Source organism: Lissotriton vulgaris, chromosome 1_1 (genome assembly GCF_964263255.1).
Source record: "Lissotriton vulgaris chromosome 1_1, aLisVul1.2, whole genome shotgun sequence".
NCBI classification, from domain to species: Eukaryota; Metazoa; Chordata; class Amphibia; order Caudata; family Salamandridae; genus Lissotriton; species Lissotriton vulgaris.
Genome location: NC_141685.1, coordinates 2042118519 through 2042138468, shown reverse-complemented (window position 1 = coordinate 2042138468; position 19950 = coordinate 2042118519).

Below are 19950 nucleotides of genomic sequence, written 5' to 3'. Positions count from 1 at the left end.
ATGGGAAATGGGCAAGGGATGGAAGAGCTAAATAAACTGGGCGCTAGGGCGCAGTTAGAATTCCCAGCCTCACTCCGCACAATGTGGAACAATCATATGTATGTGCATCGCTCAGTGGAGGAGGTGGACGATCTGATTGCAGAATTTAAGAAGGGAGCATCAAAGTAGAGGGGGAGACGAAGAGGCGCTGGGGAGGTAGAGGAGCTCCGATAGAAATAGGTGAATCCCAATATGCTTGTGGGACTGAGACCCATTAGGCTTTATGCCTTTATATAGTAGGGAGGGTTCCGGAGAGGGGGTTGATAGACAGGTGCAGGGGGATTGGGAGGGGGGAGGGAAGAGGGGGGAAGCACGTGGTGGGGCAGTGGGAGAAAAAAAAAAATAATAATCCTCTATCATGTCAGAAAGTTAACTTTGTGATCACTATACAGGCCATAGCCCTAGCTAGGATGCCACCTGGATGGAAATCTCTTTCTAATGGGAGTTAGTGATTTAACCCCTTCCCTGCTGATGACGAGCTCAGCTCGTCATCAGCCACGGGTGGCGTGTGCTGATGACGAGCTGAGCTCGTCATGTAACGCGGCTTTTTAAAAAAAGCCGCACAGCGCAAAAATCGCTGCAGCAGCGATGCGGTTAAAAGTTCTCTCATGGAACGGTAATGGCCTTGGATGTAAGAGTAGGCAGAGATTGATTATGAAAGCAGAACCCAGGACAAATATGTATGATTCAGGAAACCCACCTGGATATCTCAGAGAGCCGTGCCACCTTCCCGCTGTACCTCAGAGCTGACAGTTCATTGCAAGGGGGTTGCTATCCTGATTAAAAAAGGGTTGGTCTGTGTTATAAAATTGTTTAAAACAGACAAAACTGAGAGGTGGCTGATTGCCCTTTTAGATTTTGGTGTGACAGAGCTAGCCTGGACATGTTATGTTATGTTATTTTTATTTGTACAGCGCACAGCTGCCCCAGCAAAGGGGCGTCCTGGCGCTCTGAGAAGGTAAACACAACACAACATCAATAAAAGAGAAGAAGCGATCAAAAATTAAACAAACAGAAAAGTTTTAATGGCTCGCCTAAACTGAAGTAGGTCATCAATTGCCCGAATCTCAGATGGAAGGAAGTTCCACCACTTCGCGGCTAACACTCGGAAGGAGCGGCCGCCAGTTCTACTCAGCCTGAAGCGCGGAACCACCGTCAAGTTCTGGCCCAAAGATCTCAAGGATCGTGAAGGGACATAAGGTGTTAGAAGGTTCGCCAGAATTTGCGGGGACATACCGTTGAGGATTTTAAATGCAAGGCAGAGCACCTTGAATTTAATCCTCTGATTTACGGGAAGCCAGTGAAGCGAGTGCAGTGTTTTAGAAACCGAACATCGCCTGGGCAAACCTACCACTACTCTAGCTGCAGCAATTTGCACTCGCTGCAATCATTCTATGGCCCAAATATCGAAGAGCCTCCTCATTTATGTAATCTAAAATGGAACTTGATGGAAGTCACTGCCCCTATGAGTCGACATGTGGGGGCTCCTTGAGTCCGTCAGGCCGTAAACAACATGATGCATGATCTAGAACTCTTAGATGTATGGAGGGCTAAGAAGGGCAATCTCCATGGATTTACTTTTCAGAGTTAAAAAACATGGCCACTTTTTAAGAATCAACTATCTGATGGCAGACAGATCTGTTGTAGATACCATATCATCTATTGATATATTTCCAAGTCATATTTCAGATCACTCTGCGATTACCATCACTCTGGTAGGAAGTAGTCGATCATCAAGACCTAGATGGACACTTAAAGAGCGATGTTGACCGACCCAGAAATTGCAGAAGCACTGAAACATGCATGTCTCAACTACTTTGTTGTCAATATGGGGTCCACATCCCTAGATATTATATGCGACACCTTTAAGGTTTATCTGAGGGACACTCAACACAGTCTTATACGTGCTAAAAATAAAGCGGAATCCCAAATCCCCCAAAAAATGAAGGATAAAGTAGGCTTATTAGAGGCTGGCCTGTCGCGGATGAATCCCGGGGCGGTGGAAGCAAAGTCACAGGCCCAGAGACTCGCCAAGATTATAGGATCAAGTTAGACAAGAAGTGCAAAGCACAATGTTTTGCAAAATCAATGCAGAATTTTGAGTTCGGGGAAAAATCGGGCGCGGAAGGCTAGAGTAGATCGGTCAAGGAACTAGGGGCCCGATGTAGGTAATACGCATTTTCCGATTTTAAAATACCGAATCGCACCGAATCGGTATTTTGAAATCGGAAAATGAGATGTAGATAAAAAAAATCGGAAAAATACCGAATCGGTAGGAATCGGTATTGTGAATCGATACGTACCGAATCGGCATTCACCGAATCGGAATTTACCGAATCGGCTACAACCGATTCGGCAAATACCGAATCGGTAATCGCAATACACCCCCATGGCCAAAAGGCCCATAGGAACGCATTGTAAATACCGAATCGGTATTTACCGAATCGGTAAGATCCGATTCGGTAAAATCCGAATCGGTAAATACCGAATCGGTGAATGCCGATTCGGCAAGCAAGTCAAACTGACACCAAAGACAACAGCCGATGAGGTGGAATCACCCTCCCCCACCCTAGCAGGGAGTGGCTACCCAGGCAGGTGCAGCTCATTAAGAACTTTCTGGAGAGGCAGCCTGAGCTGAGCATTCACAGTGAGCAGCAGTGGAAGCAGGATCCAGAGCACTGTGAAAGATGGCTAGCAGCACTGAGAGCCAGAAGGCTGTGCACAAGAGGAAACCAAAATTCAGCACCATGGAGCTGCAAGTGTTGGTGGAGGAGGTGGTGAGGGTACACAGGCAGCTGTTTGGGAGGCTGTCCCTCACTGTATCTGAGAGCACGAAGAGGAGGCTGTGGAGCGAAATAGGGGAGAAAGTCAACGCTGTCGGTGTCACCCCCAGGAGCCTTGACGACCTCAAGAAGAGGTTCTATGATATCCGCAGCCTCACAAAGCGGAAACTGGCAGAGCTGCAGAGGCAAGCAGGACTTACTGGTGGAGGCAGGAACCCGGCTCCACCCCTCACTGACCTGGAGGAACTAGTGGCGACTACCATCGAGAGGGAGAGTGTGGTTGGAGTTGGGGACCTGGATAGCTCAGCCAGAGCTACAGCTAAAGGTAAGAAGCATGCGCATCATGACACACCCTACTAGACACCTCCCCTTTAGACCCAATGCACAGCCAAACCCCAGCCCAGTACTGCTACCAACAGACATGAGAAATGCATCATGGTAAATGTAGTCAGCAGAACTAAGCACAAATGCCAGTGCAGAAGCATAATTAAAAGAACTGTGAAACTGAATCAAAGTATTTGAAATGATATGTGCAATGCTTTAATTGTAGTGACTGTAATACATCAGCACTCAATTCACAAATGCTTCTTTACACCTAGGGGCACCATCAGGCGGAGGAGCAGGAGATAGTCAAGCACCAGCACCAGCACCATCTGCCAGTGCGGTGGCAGGGCCAAGCACCAGTCAAGCAGCACAGGAGGAGGAGGCGGATGAGAACACCAGTGCCCTGGAAAATGAGGAGGACCTTGGACATTCCCTCACATTTCTACACTCCCCCCGACTATCTGGCACCCCCCATTGCAGTTCTCCCCAGATAACTCTCCACCACAGAGCCACCCTGCACCTGCCACATCTCCTGCCAGGAGTATTATTGTAGCTCCATTGAACCCCATCGAGGGAGCAGCGGGTCAGGCCCCAGCTAGCAACACAGTTACACCTGTGGCACCCCAGCCAACGCAGCAGGGCAGCAGCAATCCCCGGAGGCGAAGAACATGCAGCAGTGCTCTTCCAGCACGGGAGGGCAGCGTGTTTCAAGGGCTGGAGGGCAGTATGGTAAAGATCCAGCGGATGCAGGCTAAATCCATCTTGGCCTGCCAGCGCCAGTTGCGGGTGCATAACCTGCAGATGGGAGAGATGGCGCAGGAGTTTAAGACATTTGTAGAAAGCAATAAGGACATTGCTACAGGTCTTGGCCGAATGACCACTGCCATCACGCACCTCTGTACCAAACTGGATGACCACGAGCACTCTCGCTGCAGGGATGCACAGATGCATAATAGGGCAATCAACCGCCTTGCTGCTGCTACCGCCCAGCTGTGCCAACGTGGGGCAAATATGGAGGCCAGCCTGACCCAGAACACGGCTGAGGTCACTAGGGGCATGGCCCGCATTACGACCGCCATGGAGGCACTTATAATTTCAAACACTGTTGGCAATCCAGCCCTGGACCTGGGCGAGGCTGGGGACAGCAGCAGCCACAGTAGCCCGGCCAGCGCAGTGTCAGAGCCGCGCCGGAGCAGCAGGCGCTCTGCTGAGGCTGCTGGACATGCAGAAGGGGGAGAGGCACATCCCAGTGGGGCTGCTAAGCGCAGCAAAAAATAAGCTTGCCAGGGCGGGTGAGGCAACCCGGACAATTGACATTTAACAACTTTTTGTTTACATTTTCTTTTGTTGCACATCAGTGCAGTAACGTTGTTGCAACATTATTAAATATTTCATTTCCTAACATCCATTGACCTGTCTGTGCATCTGTACTCACTCAGAAATAGTTTTCTGTAATCTCCTCACGTCTGTATCTGCCATCACTTGGCTTAGACACCCCAGCAGGTTGTGTTTGTGTCACAGCAACGTCGTCGTCATGGTCCTCGTAGTCTGACAACTCCACCTCAGTGCCCTTCTTCACCGCAAGGTTGTGCAACATTGCACAGACAGCTATGATCTTGCAGAAGGTGATGGGGTTCTACTGCCTTGCACCTCCACTCTTGTGCAAGCATCTGAATCTGCTTTTCCAGATGCCAAAGGTCCGTTCAACTACATTCCTTGTGCTTTTGTGGGCCCGGTTATACCTACTTTGGCTGGGTGTAGAGGGGTTCAGGTAGGGGGTGAGTATGAATGAGCGGAGGGCATATGCACTGTCACCTAGAAGGAAAAGGGGTAACATTACTCACATGCATACATGTATTTCACTTAGCTACTTTGTGTTATGGGGGTCTGATGATGTGTCTCACCTAGGAGGTATCCTTCACCAAATTCGCCAGCCATCAGCCGTGCATAGATGCCGCTCTGTTGAAAAATGTAGGAGTCGTGGGTACTCCCTGGGAATTTTGCGACCAGGTCTGTGATGGTGCACTTCGCATTGCAGATCACCTGAACATTGATGGTGTGCGTAGACTTCCTATTGCGGTATATGTATTCTGTGTCAGCAGGGGGGCAAATCAGAATGTGCGTGCCATCTATACAGCCGATGATTTGGGGAAATTGTGCCATCTGGTAAAAGTCAGCTTTTGTTTGTACCAGTTCTGCATGGGTTGCAGGGAAAGAGATGTATTGGTCCATCCTGTGTATCATGGCGTCAAGGAATTTGTGGAAAAACCTTGACAGGCTGCTCTGGGTCACCCCTCCTACCGCAGCTACTCCACTTTGATAGCTGCCAGACGCAAGCAGGTGTAGGCTGCATAGCACCTGCACGTGCGCTGGGATGGCGTGTGCCCTTGGGGTGGGGTGGTCCAACAGTGGTTTGAGGTCCCTGATGAGCTCCAGAATGGTGTCTGAGTCCAGCCTGTACCTCTGTAGGATCTCTGCCTCTGTGAGCATGAACAGGGTGATCCTCTGTCTGTAGACCTGTTCCTCTCTTTGCCATTCCCTCTCTCCTTCCTGCTGTAGCCGTAGCCGCCTTGCAATGACATAAAAAGCAGCCATCCTGCAAGTTGCAATGTATTTTGGGTCTATTTTTATAGGTTGAAGTTGATTACCACCTGATTGTAATCCATGGTAAATACCGATTTTGATATACCGATTTTGAGCCAAAATCGGTATTTCTGTGCTTCCCTACATCTCTCTCTCTGTCCGATTCGGAGATTTACCGATTCGGTAACTCTACCGAATCGGTAGGTTATCCGAATCGGAATTTTTCCGATTCGCTGTCTCTACCGATTCGATACATGGACCGAATCGGTATTTTTTCCGATTCGGTGTCACTACCGATTCGGTACATGTACCGAATCGGTATTTTTATCGAATCGGTATGTTACCATTTCCTTCTGTTACCGATTCAGGGTATTTCTGAATCGGATTATGTCCGATTCGGTAGCCATTCTGAATCGGTATATTTACCGATTTGGACGATTTTCATTGCCCTACATCTCGATGGCTGGATACCGATCGGTAAGGGCCGAAAATCGGTATTTTCGGCCGTTACCGATCGGTAACGGCCTACCTACATCGGGCCCTATATAACCCAACTAATAGTAAATGAAAATGGAGATGCCTCTAATAAACCGTAGGATATGCAAACCTGTTTAGTTACACTATTTTGGCATCATAGATCTTGCCTCTGAACGTGTTGAGCCCTTGGCCGTGGTGGCCCTTCATGCAGCCAAGGCGTTCGATAGAGTGTGCTGGGAGTACCTGTGGGAGGTATTGAGAACAATGGGCTTTGGACCAACGTTTGGAAATACTTTAGGAAAGTGCTACGAGGAGGCCTCAGCTAGGATCTTGATAAATGGGACTCTACTAACATCAAGCTTTAACATACCGAGAGGGACACAACAGGGCTTTCCCCTCTCACCCCTTTTATTTGACTTATATATAGAGCCATTGGCCCAGGTGATAAGATCAGATACTTCTATAACTCCCTTCAGCTCTCAACTTTATTACAACAAGGTTGCACTTTATGGGGACGACCTGCTGTTATAAACGGCCGACCAAGCCACAGCAATTCCCAGAGTTGAACATCTTTTACAGGAATTTGGGTCTCTGTCTGGATACTCAGTAGGTTCTTCAGAAACCGAGGTGATGTGCTGGAACATTCCAGACTGGGACGGTAAAGTTAGCCTCGAGTTTAAGTATTTGGTTATTATAATCATCAAGGAGATAGATAAGATCTCACAGATCAACTTAGATAGGGTTGTAAGAGAAATTGACCGACTATTAGTAAGGTGGAGAAATCTCCCTTTAACCATCTATGGAAGGGTCGATTTAATTAAAATGGTTATACTTCCCAAAATAACCTATCTGTTTAATGCCAAGCAAGGTATTAATACAATTCAGGGGAAGATCATAAACTTTAAATGGGCTTATAAGGGTGCAATATTGGCATGGAATAAACTTAGACGTAGGGTCACCAAAGCCTATTGAAGGGTCAATTTAATTAAAATGGTTATACTTCCCAAATTAACCTATCTGTTTAATGCCATCCCCCTTGGCTTTACCAAGTAAGGTATTAATACAATTCAGGGAAGATTGTAAACTTTAAATCGGAATATCATGGTGCAAGCTTGGTATGAAATAAACTTTAGACGTAGGCTCACCAAAGGTGGTTTGGATCTCCCAGATATTAATTGGTATAGTGCAGCCTTCCAATTCAAAAACATCCGGATGCTTCTGGGAAAGGTTGAGGACTCAAATTGGGGGAGGCTTCTGGGTGAAATGGTAAGGAAGGAAGGTGAGGAGGGTTTCTTATACCAATTTGGAGCCCCCAGGTATTTTTAAAAAGTACTTTTAAAAGTACTGAAGTCTGCCCTCCTAATGTTAAGAGTAGGTGGGGTCTAGGTTAAAACTCGGATTTTGCTTGTATATGGGATTCTCCTGGGACCCCGTTATGTCTGAAAGACAGCTTGAGTATACTAATTAGAAGGGCAGGTATCACAAAATGGTAAGAACTGATATCACCGGGGGGCATTCACCCATGGGAGGTTTTGATAGCAAAGATAGGGGATGATTTTTCCAGGTTTAAGTTTAAGTCTGAAACAAAAGACGCTTGTATTGACTGGGAATTGGAGCTATTTCTTCAAGATGTTAATCTTAAGAACAAGGAAGTCTCTAAGTGGTATCAGAAACTCTTGAAGGCGGATGAGAAGGAGTGTTTACCACAACATCTGGTTTGTAATGGGGCTTCCCTTGAGTGCGACATAGAGACAGTTTCGGACCACTCCCTGAAGCTTGTATACAAATTTGTAAATTTGTAAAGCCAGCAAACCTGAAGAAGAAGAATTTCTTCATCGTGAATCGTTTATATTGGACTCCGGCTAAGATAGCAAAGTTTGCCCCTATTCCTCCCCCCGAATGCCCAAGATGTGACTGTATAGGAGCTAACAATTTGCGAATTTTTTTGAATGTCCGAAGTTGAGAGATTATTGGGGTGGTATCGAGATCGCTTTTAGGGGAATCTTTGGTAGCGAGATCACCCTGAACAGGGCTCTAGTTTTAATGAGCAGGCATAGAGGGCTGCTGCTCTATATGATCTTGATTTGACCGGAGGGAAATCTGCATAAAATGGAGGGACCCCCTACCCCAAAAGTTGAAGACTGGTTCAAGGCAGCCATCAAAATCGCTCGATTAGATCAGGCAGTGGCGAAGGAGAACAACTCCAAAATCTGGCTTGATTTTTTTTTTTTTTTTAAACCTTTATTTTACCTTCACATAGTTACACAGCAGGTCGCCTACAACCCTGAGGGGCCGGCCGCTAATAAAGAGCAGTGATAGCCATGCATAAAAGAAGTCCACACTGTAGTCACACTGCTACTGTAAAAGGGCACTTCACGAAATCGATTGAAAGGTATTTAGCCAATATTACATTGCAAGTTAAGTAAGGTTTTGTTTTTTGATTTTTATGAAAATAACAAAAAGAACAATCAGGAAATCACAATGCGGTCAAATAAAAGTAATAGTGCAGTTTAGGTGTACAAAAGATTCATATGGCAGTATATGTTGCTATTTATTGTCTGGAGACCTTACCCAAAGTGAGGGAGGACAGCACCCCCACCCCCATTTTCATCCGTGTGGTATTTCCTATCCTTCCCCTCTTCCCTCAATCTACCCCCCCCTCATCATCCGACTCTAACTGGTCATCTTCTGGCAGAGGGTCACATATGTCACCTCGGTACACATTCCATGGGGACTATACCTTATTCCATTTGCCTGGGCACGCACGGCTTAAATATACCGCCCTCTCAGTTATCATTATCTTGTCCATATTCATGCACCACTGCGACTTCGTTGGTAGTTCTGCCGCCCACCAACGCTGAGCAATATCTCTCTTCGCCACAATCATGCCTAGCGTCACCCAGAGTTGGCTATGTCTGGATAAGTCTGTTGGTTCCCATACGTTTAAGAGACATCACCTTGGTTCTGGAAGGAGCGAGGTCTCTAAGGTCTGTGATACAGTGCGTAATATTTGCCGCCAGTAATTTTGTATGCGTGGGCAGTCCCAGAGCGTGTGAAAAAAGGAACCCTCCTCCCCACAGCCACGTAGACAGAAAGGGTGCTGTATTCTGTGGATGCGATGTAGGAGTGTTCTTGTATAGTATACTCTGTGTAGGACCTTGAGTTGGACGAGTCTCAGCCTAGCTGAGATGCCTACCTCTTTTGGCGACGCCAATGCCTCGTTCCATTCGTGTTCATCTAGGGCGTCTACTTCCCTTTCCCATCTCTCCTTCAGGGGGACCAGTGGGTCAGGCAAGTTGTTCAGGAGTTTGCGATAAATCAGTGATATCGCTCTTTCTATCATAAAGTCAATTAGGAGGCGATCCTCCAACGGGGAGGACTCTGGTAGAGTCGACCCAGAGGGGATGGCTGCAAGCAAAGCATGGCGTATTTGTACGTAACGATATGACTCGTGTGGCCCTAGGTCATACAATTCCCTCAGGCGGGTGAATGAGATGACTTCGCCCCGCTCCCACATGTCGCCCACCGTGGATATTCCAATGGAATCCCAATGAATGAAGCCTTTGCTGTATCTCAGGTTTCCCAAGGCACGTGTGTCCCAGAGCGGGGCGAGTTTGGTAATTTTCCCCTTCCAGCCCAGCGCGGCCGTCGCCACATGCCATAGTTCCACAGTGAGTTTGGTAGGTCCTGTTAAGAGTCTTATTTTACGTCGGTCATAGAGTGGGGCGAGCATGTTGTTGGTGCCCAGCTGCGCCCTATCCGTTTGAAAAGCTGGATCAGATTGTGAGGCGTGTATCCACTGATTAATGGGCTTAAGCTGCGCCGCCCAGTAATATAGGTGCAGATTCGGCAATGCAATGCCTCCATCGTACCAGCCTCTGTGTAGTTTGGCCTGCGCAATACGTGCCGGACAATTGCTCCACAGCAGCCCAGAAACAACTGCGGCTACCTTTTTAAAGTATCCCGGCGCCACCGAAAAGGGCGTGTTCTCTAGGATATACAGAAAGCGGGGCAACGACATCATTTTATACAATGCTGCTTTTCCCAGCATGGTCAATGGTAACCCCGCCCAGAATTTGACGTCTTGCTTAAGACGTTCTAATGGTGGTGCCAGATTCAATCTCATGTATGCCAGTGGATCCCGCGTGACATAGATCCCTAAATACTTAAAAGAGGAACCAGCTAATCTCAGGGGACAGTCCGGTCCGAGCGTCGGGACCTGGCCTCTCAGTACATATAACTCCGATTTGTTCCAATTAATTGTGTATCCCGAAATTCTGCCATGCTCGTTACACAGGTTCAAAAGAGCCGGCACGCCTTGTTCGGGATCTGTTAAGTACACCAGCATGTCATCTGCATAGAGGGATAGCCGGTCTTCCCACCCCTCCTTCCATTGTATCCCTTTAAGCAAGGGTGTTTGTCTTATGAGGTTAGCCAGTGGTTCTAGAGCTAGCGCGAAAAGCAAAGGAGATAGGGGGCAGCCTTGTCGGGTGCCTCTCCCCAGCGAAAATGTACGTGAAATGTGGCCATTCGCCACCACGTGTGCCATCGGTTCCGCATATAACAGCCTAATCCACGATATAAAGTTCGGGCCGAAGCCCATGCAGGACAACACCTCAAAAAGGTAGTTCCATTCCACCAGGTTGAAAGCCATTTTCGCATCCAGGGCCAGTATAACTGCGCTGTCGTGAATCTGGTCCGCCCTCGCCAGCACCCTATGAACCCTGCGAAGATTTAGTGCCGTGTTCCTATGAGGCATAAATCCTGACTGATCTGGATGGATAAGATCAGGCAGATGAGCCATCAACCGGTTAGCCAGGAGTTTAGACAGGATTTTGCTTTCTGCGTTTATTAAGGAGATGGGGCGGTGTGAGGAACACTCTTCCTGTGGCTTACCGGGCTTGGGTATTGCTACTATAGTGGCCGTTCTCTGGTCTAGTGGAAGCGCACCTTTCTCTCAGCATTCTTCATACATATCGAGCAAGTACGGACTAAGGTCTTCGGACTGGGACTGGTACCATTCCACTGGAATGCCCTTTGGACCGAGAGCCTTTCCAGGTTTGAGCGCTCGTATGGCCAGCTGTAGCTCCTCACTGGTTATGGCCACATCCAGGTCGGCTACTGCCTCCGGTTGTAATACTGGGATGTCCATTCTACTCAATGCATCCTGGGCCATGACCGCGGTCACTTCCCTCTCTGGAGTATACACCTGTTCGAAATGTGCCGCCAGTGCTTCTACTATCTGCTCAGGGTTGGTGTGCGTCACGCCATTTCTATCTTTCACCTGTTGAATCCCTCTGGAGCTACCCCCCCTTTTATCGAGCCATGCCAACATCTTTCCCGCCTTATCGCCTACGTCATATATCCGATTCTGTGTATTAGTAATATGCCCCTGCACCGTGAGACGAGCATGTTCTGTGTATAATCGCTGATGGAGTGCAAGGGTATGCGCCGTGTCATCTGTAGGGGTAGCCTTGTGTAAAGTTGTTACTTCACGTAGTTTTAGCTCAAGTCTAGACTGTTCAGCCGCCTGTTCTGGCTTGATTTTTTTTGCTATGGAGTAGAGCCCTAGGTCTCGATTATTTTCTAATGGTCCAATGATTACACCATGACAACAATAAAGGTATCAGTCTGGTAAGGTTTGCAGACCGAACCGAATACAGTGGCCACGGGGCGCATAGTGATAGGGAGGCTCTTTAAAGTATTGCTGACGCATTTTTTCTGGTGATATGAGGATAAAAAAATGTATAATAAAAAAATAAAAAATAAAAAAAGGTCATGTAATTAAATTACTTACCACCCTATTTCTCTATAAAGCCACAACCCGCTATGGAACTAAAAACACAAAATTCAAATAAAAAAATAATATCTACTAAAAAGGCAATACATTTTATATCATTAAATTCTTCCCACCCTATTCCCCTATAAACCCATAACCCCTTAAAGAACTAAAAAAGCAAAATACAAATAAAAAAATTAATAACTACTAACATTTTAACACATATAATAAACGTACAAACAATTCTCATACAAAAAACATACATCACACACATAAAATATATACTAAAAAACATAACATTAATAAAAATAAAAAAAATCGATCTTTTTAACAACTATGAGGTCTATTAGGATGGCGAACAGATGGCCGCCGGAGGACATCCGCCCGCGATCGCAACCCGGAAAACCGCTGGTCCCGCTACAATGGCGCCGGTGCAGGGCCAGGCTCTGCCGACATGATTAGGATTCAGAAAAGGGGGTGGTGATGGACAGAGTATCTGAATTAAACAGAACACTCATACCCAGTCAACAGATCAGGGCTTGATCCATCACCGTTTTTTAGCTCACTGCACCATCCCAGCTCAGAACCTGGCTATATGCAAATTAGTCTGTCCCTGGCCCAGTGCATCATGGGAACAGGGCAGACCAAACTACCAAGCCAATTCTTATACTGGGAAGGAAACAAGCTTCCGGGCTTCTGGCATTACAGCCGTCTTCGGCCCGGCTTGCTTGAATCCTGATGGTGCGGATTTCGACTGCGGAGCATACTAATTGGACCGGCAGTTTTCCCGCGGTCCTAGCGGCGGTGTTTTCCGGCTACCATGGTGGTTGGAGTGATTTTCCGACCCCCATCCTAATAGACCCCTATATGTTTGCAAACAATTTTAAACACTTCAATATTTTTTAAATCGATATCACTTACCTAAAATCGATATTCTCGACCACAAGAATTTGTCTGTCGATATTCCTGACCCACGATATTTGTGCAATTTGATATTTTTCACTCAATATTCTGCCCCTGCACCAATCCCCATATGTTGGGAAGAAAAGCCTTTTATGGCATTTGTTGAACTTGTTGTGAAATTTGGAAATGTGAACGTATTTGGAGAAATGATCTATGGACCAAATTGGTGGAAATAAAATAGTTTTAAAAGGAGAAGATTATTGAAATCGATATGTTGTTGAATACAACTCATTGCTGTGCATCCCAGGTTGGGGCCTGACGAGGCTCCAAAAGGTTTATTTTGCCAGATTGAAATGGCTGGTTAAAGCTGCACACAGGCTGCAATGGTAGGCGTGAGAAATGTTTTAAAGGGCAATTTCAGTTGGTTGCACAATAAGTGCTTCAGGTCTACTAGTAGGATTTGACTTATAGAATTTGACTTACAGGCCCTGTACCATTTTACTAGGGACCTATAAGTAAACTAAATGTGTCAATCAGGTGTAGGTCAATTCTACCATGTCTTAAGGATTGAACACAAGCTGTTTGACACTGGTTAGTAGTAGTAAAATGCACAGAGTCCTAAGGGCAACAAAAATGTAATTCCGAAAACAGATGGGGTAATTGCAAAACGTGTGAGGCGGCCCTGCAGAGAGGGCCAAGTTCAACATGCAGTTATTTGCTCAATGTTAAACAATTTTAAAAATAAGGAAGGCATAATTATATGTCTTCTGGTTTCTCAGTTTTGAACTAAGTGGCAAGGCGTTATGTCTTAGCGTACAACTTCCTCTAGGAGCTATTAATTGCAATACCCATCCTCCCACTCCTATTGCAAAAGTATTAATCATTCTAGAATTTCAATGAACTATGGCCCTATGTGAAGTGCTGTACAACCGGCAATTTCGGTCGTATTAGTCAATAATTTGTTACTTTCTGGATCTTGTATATTTTTTTTTTTCTTAATAGGTGTGGACCTAAACATCCCTGAATGCCAAATGCTGCCACCTACAGGTCATGGTGAAGGGGCCACACAGGATTTGAGTACGATGGGTAGGTATATGACTACAGAAGGTACGTGTGTCTTGATAAGAAATGGGAATCCTTAAACAAAATGAGAACACAGTGATTCCCTCCCCCGTATTTATGCTTTTTAACACAGACCTGGCTAAATCCTACTAACATAACGGCCATTAAACTCGCAATACCAGCGGATTATAAATTTATTCAACTTGACAGAAAGGGGAAAGTCAGGAGGTGGTATAGGAATTGCCTTTAAAAATCATCTTAAAGTACAATGGATTTCTTCCATTAGTGATGATCTAATGGAACTAGGCATTTTTAAAGTGTTGGTTACCCCAACAATATCTTGGGATGGGGCCTTACTCTATCGACCACCTGGCCCCAAATCCAAATCCAATTTTTCCACGGCCCTGACAGAACTCATTGCCATGCAGGTCTTGGCCTCCGGCAATTTAATCCTCTGGGAGACTTTAATTTTCATGGAGAGGAGGTGACAAACCCAGATGTAATGAAGTTCCTCTCGAATCTAAGCGATATTGGTCTTACACAGATGGTGTCTGGACCAACGCACACGGCTGGCCATACCCTGGATCTTATTTTCACGAGATCAGAACAACTAAGAGTATCTCAGCCACTTCCCCTCATCTGGTCAGATCACTACATGATTGAATTTTCCCTTCCGCTTCAATTGGGGCCAAAATATAGGATAAACCCTACGCAAAAAAACAGGAAAAATAAAAGGCCATGGCATAACCTAACACTGGACAATTTTAATGAAACATTTATCCAATTGTCCCCTAATATAGAGCTAAATGACCGAGATCCCTCAGTAATTTTATCTAGCTTTAATTAAGCCCTTAACAAAAACATTTGATGTTGTGATTCCATTAAAACCTGTAAACTCCTCATCGAGGAAACCCTCTGCCCCTTGGTATTCGGGTGAATTGAAAACTTTAAAGTCTACATGCAAAGCACATGAGAGAAGATGGAGAAAGAAAAAACATACCTGAGGATAAGAAAGTCTACAAAGCGTCCTTATCCCACTACCATCAATCAATAAAATCTGCCGGATGTGCATATTTACACGATCAGATTGAACAATCTAGAAATTCCACTAAAGCTTTATTTGACATTGTTAAAGATTTTCCTTCTCCCTTAGAATGCAAACAAGCACTGCTTGAATCTCAAACATTATGTGACTCCATAGCAAACTTTTTTTACGACAAAATTGCCAGAATTTATGTTAATTTTCCGGCCACCTACACCAACAACTTCGGTCTAAACACTAACTTGGAACACTCCCCCATATCTATTGTAGGAGCTTTCAACCAGTTCAAGCCCATTTCACTTGCTGACACAAACAACTTATTGTTAACAGCAAAATCTGGCTCACCAATGGACCTATGTTCACCAAGTGTCATGGCTCTTCTCTCTCCAATCTGTGCCCCCCATAATTCAAAACATCCTCAATGCCTCTATTTCTACCAGCCTTATCCCGAGTTCCTGGAAAGAGGCCTATGTGCGGCCCATTTTGAAAAAGCCATCAGCAGATCCCCATGAGCTAAGTAATTACAGGCAATATCCCTGTTACCCCTGCTTGGGAAAATGTTGGAATCCACAATAAATACACAACTTAGTCAGTACATGGAATCCAATGACATACTGGATCCCTCCCAGTCGGGCTTTCGTCCCGGTTTCAGCACAGAAACTGCCACATTGGCTGTTACTGACTCGCTGAGACATACCCTCGATGCTGGTGGATCTTCAATCCTGATCCTCTTAGATCTCTCCGCAGCATTTGACACGGTATCTCATCAACGCCTAGCGGAGAGATTGATGGAGTGTGGCATCGGGGGTATAGCCTTACAGCGGCTCAGGAATTTCTTAATGGACAGATGGCAAACCACCACACTTGGACCATTCGTCTCTAAAAATAAATTCCTGTTGGACAAAGGGGTGCCACAGGGCTCTTGTTTAAGCCCCACCCTCTTTAATATATACTTGGCCCCCCTGGCCAAGATAGTCCAACCTTTCGGCTTCGAGATAGTCTTGTACACCGATGACATGCAGCTGCTATTTTCTATTAGCAAAAATATGATTGACGAGAAACTACGCTTTTCAGGTGGTTTGCTAGCAGTCGCGAACTGGATGAAAGAGCGTTGTCTTCAGCTCAACCCGGGAAAAACGGAGCTCATGATTTTAGGCAATGATGCCCACTTTTGGACACCTGACTGGTGGCCCCCTCAATTGGGTGAAGCCCCAATTCCGTCCTCCTCAGTGAAAAGGTTAGGAATCCAGCTGGACGCTATGCTTAACATAAAAGACAGTGATAAGAATATTTCAGGGTCCTGCGTTTACAGCCTGCGTCTACTACGTAGAATTATTCCCTACCTAACACTTGAACACCGTAGAACTGTAGTGCAAGCAATGGTCATTAGCAGGCTTGATTACGGAAATGCTCTGTTGGCCGAAGGAGGCGTTACCACCCTGGCAAAATTGCAAGTAATACAGAACACTGCTGCCAGAATGGTCCTAAACCGTCCTCCTGGATCCCTATCCCTTCCTTTGCTCAGACAACTGCACTGGCTTCCGGTGGTAAAAAAATCTTTTTTTAAGATCTGCTGCCTCTCCTTTAAAGCACTTAAAGGAGGGGACCACGTTACCATCAAAACAAACTTTCCGTACAATCACGTGAATGCAATTTAAGATCTAACGCTCAAGCTCTTTTGAAGATCCCTCGTATCCAGTTAACCCACACAGGTGGCAGAATTTCTCTTACATAGCCCCCAAATACTGGAACTCGCTACCTGTGGCCCTGCGAAAATCCAGCACTTATATGTCTTTCAGGAAGCAACTGAAAACATTTCTGTTCTAAGCCCGCCTTTTTTATAAAATGGTCTTTCTACGTCCCTCGTTTTAGGAATCCTATTGGTAAGCGCTGAGATGCCCCTGGGTGAGTCACGCGCTATACAAGAAATCATAACATAACATAACAACACATTCCAACATGGCTAATTTCGTAGTTTTCCTCCAGTCTTTGAGCAGCGACCGCATCATATTTTGTGTGGCTAACTTCCTTGTGGCGATTCAGAAAAGGGGGTGGTGATGAACAGAGTGTCTGAATTAAGTAGACCACTCTTACCCAGTCCAAAGATCAGGGCTTGATCCATCACCGTTATTTATCTCACTGCACCATCCCAGCTGAGAACCTGGCTATATGCAAATCAGTCTGTCCCTGGCCCAGTGCATCATGGGAACAGGGCAGACTAAACTACCAAGCCAATTCTTCACCAGAAAGGAGACAAGCTACCGGGGACCGGTTTCTGGCATTTCAGCCGTCTTCGGCCCGGCTTTCTTTAATCCTGATGGAGCAGTGAGAAAGGGACTCATGTCTGAGTATACCCTGCCACACCTATAGTGGCCAAAAACGATTCAGAAAAGGGGGTGGTGATGAACAGAGTGTCTGAATTAAGCAGACCACTCTTACCCAGTCCAAAGATCAGGGCTTGATCCATCACCGTTATTTATCTCACTGCACCATCCCAGCTGAGAACCTGGCTATATGCAAATCAGTCTGTCCCTGGCCCAGTGCATCATGGGAACAGGGCAGACTAAACTACCAAGCCAATTCTTCACCAGAAAGGAGACAAGCTACCGGGGACCGGTTTCTGGCATTTCAGCCGTCTTCGGCCCGGCTTGCTTGAATCCTGATGGAGCAGTGAGAAAGGGACTCATGTCTGAGTATACCCTGCCACACCTATAGTGGCCAAAAACGATTCAGAAAAGGGGGTGGTGATGAACAGAGTGTCTGAATTAAGCAGACCACTCTTACCCAGTCCAAAGATCAGGGCTTGATCAATCACCGTTATTTATCTCACTGCACCATCCCAGCTGAGAACCTGGCTATATGCAAATCAGTCTGTCCCTGGCCCAGTGCATCATGGGAACAGGGCAGACTAAACTACCAAGCCAATTCTTCACCAGAAAGGAGACAAGCTACCGGGGACCGGTTTCTGGCATTTCAGCCGTCTTCGGCCCGGCTTGCTTGAATCCTGATGGAGCAGTGAGAAAGGGACTCATGTCTGAGTATACCCTGCCACACCTATAGTGGCCAAAAACGATTCAGAAAAGGGGGTGGTGATGAACAGAGTGTCTAAATTAAGCAGACCACTCTTACCCAGTCCAAAGATCAGGGCTTGATCCATCACCGTTATTTATCTCACTGCACCATCCCAGCTGAGAACCTGGCTATATGCAAATCAGTCTGTCCCTGGCCCAGTGCATCATGGGAACAGGGCAGACTAAACTACCAAGCCAATTCTTCACCAGAAAGGAGACAAGCTACCGGGGACTGGTTTCTGGCATTTCAGCCGTCTTTGGCCCGGCTCGCTTGAATCCTGATGGAGGAGTGAGAAAGGGACTCATGTCTGAGTATACCCTGCCACACCTATAGTGGCCAAAAACGATTCAGAAAAGGAGGTGGTGATGAACAGAGTGTCTGAATTAAGCAGACCACTCTTATCCAGTCCAAAGATCAGGGCTTGATCCATCACCGTTATTTATCTCACTGCACCATCCCAGCTGAGAACCTGGCTATATGCAAATCAGTCTGTCCCTGGCCCAGTGCATCATGGGAACAGGGCAGACTAAACTACCAAGCCAATTCTTCACCAGAAAGGAGACAAGCTACCGGGACCGGTTTCTGGCATTTCAGCCGTCTTCGGCCCGGCTTGCTTGAATCCTGATGGAGCAGTGAGAAAGGGACTCATGTCTGAGTATACCCTGCCACACCTATAGTGGCCAAAAACGATTCAGAAAAGGGGGTGGTGATGAACAGAGTGTCTGAATTAAGCAGACCACTCTTACCCAGTCCAAAGATCAGGGCTTGATCCATCACCGTTATTTATCTCACTGCATAATTCCAGCTGAGAACCTGGCTATATGCAAATCAGTCTGTCCCTGGCCTAGTGCATCATGGGAACAGGGCAGACTAAACTACCAAGCCAATTCTTCACCAGAAAGGAGACAAGCTACCTGGGACCGGTTTCTGGCATTTCAGCCGTCTTCGGCCCGGCTTGCTTGAATCCTGATGGAGCAGTGAGAAAGGGACTCATGTCTGAGTATACCCTGCCACACCTATAGTGGCCAAAAACGATTCAGAAAAGGGGGTGGTGATGAACAGAGTGTCTGAATTAAGCAGACCACTCTTACCCAGTCCAAAGATCAGGGCTTGATCCATCACCGTTATTTATCTCACTGCACCATTCCAGCTGAGAACCTGGCTATATGCAAATCAGTCTGTCCCTGGCCTAGTGCATCATGGGAACAGGGCAGACTAAACTACCAAGCCAATTCTTCACCAGAAAGGAGACAAGCTACCGGGGACCGGTTTCTGGCATTTCAGCCGTCTTCGGCCCGGCTTGCTTGAATCCTGATGGAGCAGTGAGAAAGGGACTCATGTCTGAGTATACCGTGCCACACCTATAGTGGCCAAAAACGATTCAGAAAAGGGGGTGGTGATGAACAGAGTGTCTGAATTAGGCAGACCACTCTTACCCAGTCCAAAGATCAGGGCTTGATCCATCACCGTTATTTATCTCACTGCACCATCCCAGCTGAGAACCTGGCTATATGCAAATCAGTCTGTCCCTGGCCCAGTGCATCATGGGAACAGGGCAGACTAAACTACCAAGCCAATTCTTCACCAGAAAGGAGACAAGCTACCGGGGACCGGTTTCTGGCATTTCAGCCGTCTTCGGCCCGGCTTGCTTGAATCCTGATGGAGCAGTGAGAAAGGGACTCATGTCTGAGTATACCCTGCCACACCTATAGTGGCCAAAAACGATTCAGAAAAGGGGGTGGTGATGAACAGAGTGTCTGAATTAAGCAGACCACTCTTACCCAGTCCAAAGATCAGGGCTTGATCCATCACCGTTATTTATCTCACTGCACCATCCCAGCTGAGAACCGGGCTATATGCAAATCAGTCTGTCCCTGGCCCAGTGC